Source organism: Chenopodium album, chromosome 8 (assembly GCF_948465745.1).
Source record: "Chenopodium album chromosome 8, dcCheAlbu1.1, whole genome shotgun sequence".
Lineage (NCBI taxonomy): Eukaryota > Viridiplantae > Streptophyta > Magnoliopsida > Caryophyllales > Amaranthaceae > Chenopodium > Chenopodium album.
Genome location: NC_137841.1, coordinates 56,034,623 through 56,042,974, shown reverse-complemented (window position 1 = coordinate 56,042,974; position 8,352 = coordinate 56,034,623). Strand labels below are relative to the sequence as shown.

The following is an 8,352-nucleotide window of genomic DNA, read 5'->3' as shown; positions in this document are numbered from 1 at the left end:
CTGGTCCTGCAGCGGAAACAGAAAATTCAATAAATAATCAACACAAAGATTTAACGAGGTTCAGCTCAACTCTGAGCCTACGTCCTCCACTACCCTAATTACTTTTATTAATCAACTCTGAAAAACAAAAGCAATTACAAATGATCACACTCGTGATCCCCACACCTAACTCTAGGTGTCACTTCGCACTTGAACTCACAAGCACTTGCACTCACACTCGTAAATGCTACCCAATCACTAACCTCTTAGTGATTCAATACAAACCCTTTGTTTCCCTCTAAATGCTTCCACTAAAAGCTTACAAGAGATAATTACAAAACAATTCTTACTGTGTGCATAAATAGTTTGTAAGAGATGAACTAACTATTTCCCTTAGAGTGTATTTCGAGCTTTCAAAGATAGAGAAGTTTTTCAGAAAAGCTCACTCGAAATTCTGATCGAGTTTATGCTTTTATAAGGTTGGGAGATGAATTCTTTCGTGATCTTTTCAGATCATAACTTAGGTAAATAGAATATCTTTTATTTTGTAAATAAGAGATATTCTAAGATATTATTCTACTTTCCATAAATGGGTAGAATAATATATTCTAAGTTATATGCGAAATAATTCATCTCCAACTCTGCATAAACTGAATCAATTAGTTTAGTAAATATTCTCTAAGGATAGGAAATATATATTCCAGAAAATATTTACTGAACTAATGTCCAGGTTCATGAAACAAGCTACGAAGCAGCTGTTTCCTAACCTGTTAGTGTCCTAGAGATCAGGTCAACTTTTCCTGATCTCTACAACACTAAATATTCTAAGTAAGGGATACAGATAGCTCACGTACAAACATCCATGCACACTTAACATTATAAAGACTACAAAGATCAACTATCCTAATCTGAGAGACTTCATAATCTTCAAGTCTTGACGGCCTTGAATGCTTTGATTCAAAAGGACTTCATATTGCCTCAAGTACTTGGGATAGCTGTTCCTGTTCAAAATGTCAGTTGATATGATATAAAACCAACAAGAACCAGCTAGTCAGCTGTTTGTCATCACTCAAAACCTTAAGTGACTCAACAGAGGCTACCTCGGCTCTTAGAGGTGGTAGAATATACGAGATCAGCTCGTCATCACAGCAGCCTCCGCAGCCTCAGCCTCAGGTTGATTTTGGGTGGACGGGTCCTGTGCTGAGTTTTCCACCTCCCGAGGAGACCGGAGCTGGAGCTGGAGCTAGTGGAGAGGTTACTCCTCGTACGGCGCAGTTTTATGAGATGATGGGTGTACGTCCCCCGGAACCGTAGTTTGTTCCTTTGGTTTTTATTATTTTGACTTTGTATAGAACTTTGCCTTTATTTAGACTCATTATTTAGACATGCTTGTATATATATACTACTATGAGTTTATTCATCATTTATCGTTTTTCATTTTTATTTATTTGTGCATGTTTGTGTGTGTGCAAAGAATTGTGAAAATTAATTTTGCGCAAAAAATCCGTCATTTTTATTATTGATGGAGGGTATCCGACTTTCTCCCCCAAAAGAAAAAATGAAAAAATAAAAGTAAAAAAATATTGGAGTTGTAAAAACTTGGGAAATTAAAATAAAATCCGAAAAATAATATAGTTAATATAAAAGAAGAAGTAAATGAAATTTAGAAAAATATATAAAAGAAGAATAAAAAGACCGTAAAGTCATTGGTCAGACTCGAATCAGGCCAAAAAACGCGGTTTTGGAAAGCTCGTATTTTAAAACACGTTAGCGCCACATGGCGCCACGCGTTTTGGTGTAGCGCCAGGCGCTACGCGTAGCGTTTGGCGCCAGGCTCTGGCATTGAGTGCCAATGTTTGGCGTCTGGCGCTGATGAGCGCTGACTCCGAATCCTTCCTGGATTAAAACTGCGCCGATTTTGTGTATAAATAGCCCCCTGCCCAGCCGATTTTGTTCATTATTTCAGCAGATTTCTTAGCTTTTAGAAAAAATAACAATCATGTATCTAGTTTCTAAACGTTTTACCTACTTCACTCATGAATGGTGTCGGTCTTTTACTGCCAAGGAGAGAAAGGAGTTAGATTTTTTTAACATGGGGAGTATTTATGGTGTCAAAGGGGTAGATCTTGATTTAGACTTTATTCATACCGCCCTAGAATATTGGGATGTGGATACTCATTGCTTTAGATTAGGGTATGATGAAATTAACCCTTTGCCGGAAAAATTCGGTGCTATTTTAGGCTTCCCTGCATTAGATCTTGTAGTAATCCCTAAAATAATCGATTATTATTATAGGGATTTTGAGCGCTTCTTTAATTTATAAGACAAAGATCTAACAAAAATAGTAGATGGTAGCAAAGTTAATTTGAAAGAATTTGTTCGCCATTATTTTGATAGACCTTATTCCGAGTCTTTTCATGTTTATAGAAGAAGAGTTTTTCTCTTTTGCATGCTTAATCAATATCTTCTAACTAGTGGTAAAACTAATGAGGGTCAAGCAATTATATCCACTGGTTTAGAGCAGATTGAATCTGGGAGAAATCCAATTCCATTAATAATTGGAGAGACTATGCTTAGTCTTGATGAATTAAAGAAGAATCCATAAGCACCTTTCCGGGGCTCTCCAATTTTATTACAGGTAGAAAAATAATATTTTAATTACGGAAATAAAAAATATATTTTTGTATAGTAATATTAATTTATTTGCATTGATTTTTTTTAATTTTTTTAATTTTTTTTATTTTTACAGATGTGGCTAATGGAAAGACTGGAATTAATTAGCTCTCCGGACAATATTGAGAAGTACACTCCAAACTGCTTTGTGAGAAGGAAGAAACACTTCTTTAAGATGGGGCGCCCCGAATGGAAGAAGGTCTTTGAGTCTTGCAATTTTGCCATCAAGTGGGTCATCCCTTGGTGGAAAATAGAAAAGATAATTGGTGTCAACAAGCAGCCTTTCTGCAGTCTTCCAAGCTTGTCCCAAATGACTTTTTATTATCCCTGCAAGGTAAAAAGACAATACGACCTACTTCAAACAATTCCTTCCAGGGATCTTCGTCGTCCTTGTGAGTTCCCTGTTTCTCAGGAAGTAGACAAATTTGATACTTATTGGAGCGCTAGACCTTTATGGGAAGTGATTACCCAAAAAGTTCCTCCTTCCTTGCCCAATGATGTGAAAAGGTGGCTTATGAAGAAACCTTCAAAGGACATGAAGAAAAATCAGAGTAAAACTGATGTGAAGAGTCGTCTAGGTGATAAAGTGATTCCTGTTAAGGAACGCTTGGGTGAAAGAGTTGAGTTTAAAACACCTACAATGCCTAAGAAGAAAAGCTCTGCGAAGGATAAAGAAAAAGGAAAGCTGACACTACAGAGAAGAAGGCTTAGGTAGAAAAGAAGCATGGGGTCCTAGCTAAAGGAGAAACTATTTACTCCAAAATTGAATGTAGGTCCTCTAAAGGATGCCTACTAGCTAAAGTTATGGATGAGGAAGAAGACGCAGATAAGAATTGGAAGAGGGCAAAGAAAGAGAAAAGAGATTAAGATCATTGCTTAACTTTCAATTATTAAACTTAGTTTTTAAATTATTATCAATAATGTAATTTATTTTATTAGTGAAATTCCAGCTTTTTAATTAAATTATTTACTTTAAATTTAATTTATTAAAGCAATGAAAACCGAAAATTTAATTTTCCAGAAATTATTTCAAGTACTGAAGTCGAAAATTTTCCAAAAAACACTGAAATATTCCCACATACTTTTCAGAACATTGGCGCCGCGATTTTTCGACTAGCGCCAGCTGCGGCAGTCTGGCGTCAGGCGATAGGAATTGTCATCTGGCATCAGGCGACAAGAATTGTCGTCTGGCGTCAGGCGACAGGAATTGTCGTCTGGCGCTAATGTTCATCGGCTGGCGCCAGAATTTTTTCTGTGAAGCCAATGTGTCGTCGATCTTCTGTTGAATTTTTTATTAAGTCTGGGATGCGAGGTTTAAAAAAATAAAGTGGCTGCTCCTGTAAAGGGTTGCCTACGTATCCTTTCTTAAGGAATTAGGCCAAACGTAGCTCTCTTAAGTGTCCTACTCAAGTGATTATGGGTAGTACTTTTTAAGTTGGTCAAGATTTGTCATGTTCGAGAACTCATTGCCATCCATGTCAGTTAATTTTGCTGCACCTCCTGACAAGATTGTTTTTACAATGTAGGGTCCTGACCAATTAGGTCTGAATTTTCCCCTTGGATCTAAAACATTTTTCCTTAATGCTTTTAACACCAAATCTCCTACTTTGATGTTTCTTGTCTTGACCTTCTTATTAAAATTCTTAGCCATACGAGTTTGGTAACATTGAGTGTGATGTAGAGCTTCTAGTCGTTTTTCATCAAGTGGAATTAGCTCCTCATATCTTGCCCTAGTCCATTCAACTTCATCAAGTTTTCTCTCTAATGCGATGCGTAAAGATGGAATCTCTAGCTCTACAGGTTATACGGCATCCATTCCATAAACTAAGGAAAATGGCGTATTTCCTGTTGACGTGCGATAACCCCACAATGCGAAGTGGAGTTTGTCAGGCCAATCCTTGTAATTTTCCGTCATTTTCTCGATGATAGTCTTTAAATTTTTATTAGGTGCTTCGACTGCTCCATTTGCCTGAGGTCTATAAGGGGAAGAATGATGATGTTGAATACTATATTTTTGTAGCAATTCTTCACACTCGACTTAAAAGTGAGTTCCATTGTCACTTATCATTTCATGTGGGACTCCAGAATGACAAATAATATTTCTTTCGATAAAGAGTGCTACATGTTTTGCAGTGAGTTTGGCGTATGATTGTGCTTCGACCAACTTTGTGACGTAATCAATTGCCACTAAAATATATTCGTGACCTCCTGTTCCTGGGGGGGTGATTTTGCTGATGATGTCAATTCCCCATGTAGAGAATGGCCATGGCGAAGTGTAGGTGTAGAGCAAAGATGGAGGAACATGTTGTAAATTAGCGTAGATTTGGCACTTAGGGAATCTTTTTACGTATTGATGGCAATCCCTATTCATTGTAGTCCAATAGTATACTTCTCACATTATCTTTTGGACTAACATTTTGCCATTTACGTGAGTTCCAAAAATTCCTTCGTGGACTATCCTCATTGCTGTTTGAGCATCCCTTTTTCCTACACACAAGAGAGCTCAACCCTTAGGTACCCTTTTGTGTAGCTCGTTGTCTATGAGTACGTATTGGGAAGCCAAGAGTCTTACTGCTCGTTTTGCTCTTTTGTCAGCGCGTGGAGGGTATTTTCCTTTGGTGACATAATTTATTATATCCGTATACCACGGTTCTTCTTCTTCATGGGTCACTTCATCATCTTCTATAGCTTGAACATAAGCCGGATTATGCCTTTTTTCTATAGTTAGAGGCATTTGCTCGATTTCCGTAGGAATCCTAACCATTGAGGCTAGTCTAGCCAAGGCATCAGCAAATTGATTTTCTTCTCTAGGTAGATATGTGTATTCTACCTTCTCTAACTGATTATTGAGTGTTTCTAGATAAGTTTGGTAAGGGGCTAGACTTTTGCTCCTTACTTTCCATCTTTTCGAGATTTGATTGATGATCAATGAAGAATCTCCGAACATTCGTAACTTTTTCACTCCCAATGCCAAAGCTGTTTCAAGGCCTACCACGCATGCTTCGTATTCAACAGCGCTGTTGGTAACGTCAAAATCAAGCTTTATAGAGATTGGAACATGCTCTTCTTTGGGTGATACTAGTAATACTCTAACGCCACATCCCTTTTGGTTTAAGGCTCCGTCGAAGTACAAGGTCCAAGTGTCATCTTCAGTGACCATCAAATCTTTGTCTGGAAATTCATTATTGTGTATTGGCGTCGAGTCTTCTATTGGAAAGTCTTCTAGAAAATCCGACACCACATATCCTTTGATAGCTTTTTGTGGCATGAACCTTACATCGAACTGGTCTAAGTTAACTATCCATCACGATATGCGCCTATTGAGTGTAGATTTCTCGAATAAATACTTAAGTGGATCTAATCGGGAAACTACAAAGATTGTATGCACGAGCATGTAATGTCTTAACTTGGTTGTGGCCCACACCAAAGCGAGGCACAATTTCTCAAGTGGTGTATAGCGTACTTCATACTCGAGCATCTTTTTGCTTAGGTAGTAGATCACATTTTCTTTGCCTTCTACTTCTTGCGCTAGCATGGCTCCCATTGTCTCTTTGGTAACTGTTAAGTACAATCTAAGAGGTATTCCCGGGAGTGCTGGTGCTAATACGGGAGGATTTGCGAGATAGGCTTTGATCCTTTCAAAGGCTTTTTGCACTAGGTGAAAAAAGTGCTTTGGCAGCGGTTCAAACCCGGTCTAAGGCACTGGTTTGAATCGCTACCTATGTGGAGGGTGCCCAATACCCCCTTTTTAGCACCGGTTCAAAACCGGTGCCATATATTCAATTAGGCACCGGTTAACCGGTGCCAAAAATGAACCAAAATTTTTATTTCATTGTTTTTGGCACCGGTTAACCGGTGCCAAAACAGCCCAAAATTATTATTTTTTTGTTTTGTTTTGTTTTTGTTCTTGTTCTTTGTTCACTTGAAAATTGGCAGAAAACTAATACAACACCAATTATAACATTAATTCATAATCAGTAATAACACACCAAATATAATTGAAATTCATAATCACCAAAATGTTACATAATACATTAATACATAATATAATTGAAATTTACAATCAGTAGTTTTACACTTGCCTAAAAAAAAAAAAAAAAAAACCAAATGGATTCGACGAACGAGCTCAGTAGCTGAATTGCAGAAGCAAAGTATCGGCCATCAATTTTCGACGAAGATAACTCACGAACTGAAAATTGAAAAAAAAAACAAAAACGATTATATTCAAATAATTATACCCAGAAACACAAAATTATAAAAAATAAAATTGAAAAAAAATACAAAATCCCCGAAAAAAAAAACAACCCAGAAACTCAAAAAAAAAAAAAACACATACATGTAATTAAAAAAAAATACCCAAAAAACACATGCATGTAATTAAAATTGATTAATCCACCCAAAATTAAACCCAGAAAAACGAGAACAAATCTAATTAAAATACAAAACCCATTAAATTCGGATAATTATACCCAGAAAAATCGAATTAAAATCCAAAAATTGATTAAATAAACCCAGAAAAATCGATTAAAATCCAAAACGATTACTTAAACCCTAAATTCGATCCAACATAATCGATTAAAATTGAATTAAACTTATAAATTAAACCATAACCTTGTATATATTATACCAAAAAAAAACACATGCATGTAATTAAAAAAAAAAAACCAAAAAAAAACACATGCATGTAATTAAAATTGATTAATCAACCCAAAATTAAACCCAGAAAAAACGAGAACAAATCGAATTAAAATACAAAACCCATTAAATTCGGATAATTATACCCACAAAAATCGAATTAAAATCCAAAAATCGATTAAATAAACCCAGAAAAATTGATTAAAATCCAAAATTGATTGCTTTAAACCCTAAATTAAATCCAACAAAATCGATTAAAATCAAATTAAATCCTAACCTCGTATAAATTATACCCAGAAATTCGGTGGGATTTGCGGCGGCCGTCAACCTTTGTGGTGGTGGCGGTGGCTTTGCGGCAGTGGTGATGTTGTGGCGGTGGTCGAATTTGTGGTGGTGTAGATCAAAGAAAGAGAGGAGATCGAAGAAGCTAGGGAGAGGAGATGAAAGAAGATCGGTTTAGAGAGAGGAGCTAGATCGAATATGCATGGGAGATGAAGATCAATAAGGGAGATGAGAGAAGAGAGAAGGGAGAGGAGGAGAAGGGAGAGAGGAGAGAGAAGGAGATCAGATGGAATGAAATAAAAAGAGGCTGAGAACTTTTTTAAGGGTTTATTATGTGAATTGAAGTGAACCGTTTTTTTTAACATCTTATGGAACCGGTTCAAACCGGTGCCATTTGTATTTTTGGCACCGGTTTGATCTGAACCGGTGCCATTTCACTTTGTCTAAAAACCCGCCCATTTTTAGGCCGATTTTTGGCACCGGTTTGGCCTGAACCGGTGCCATTTGGGGGTTGCCTTTTTGTATTTTTCTACTAGTGTTGACACTCGTCATCCCATATCACTGGTACATTCTTTTTAAGCTTTTTGAAGATTGGTTCACATATTGTTGTCAATTTTGATATGAACCTGCTTATGTATTGCAACCGGCCAATAAATCCTCGAATTTGCTTGTCGGTTTTGGGCGGTGGCATTGACATGATTGCCTTGATCTTGGTTAGGTCTATCTCTATTCCTCTAGAGCTTATGGCATAACCCAAAATCGTGCCAGAGGTGACTCCAAAAG

The 8,352-nt window shown here is 36.9% G+C and overlaps 1 long non-coding RNA gene across 1 annotated transcript; it reads right to left on the bottom strand.

The window, feature by feature from the left end:
- Window positions 1-6,596: 6,596 nt before the first annotated feature.
- Window positions 6,597-7,876, bottom strand: LOC145556152 (uncharacterized). Its single transcript, XR_014091775.1, has 2 exons — window positions 7,565-7,876; window positions 6,597-6,841 (listed from the first exon to the last, which is right to left on the bottom strand). It is a non-coding gene; the product is annotated as an uncharacterized LOC145556152 (long non-coding RNA).
- Window positions 7,877-8,352: the final 476 nt, after the last annotated feature.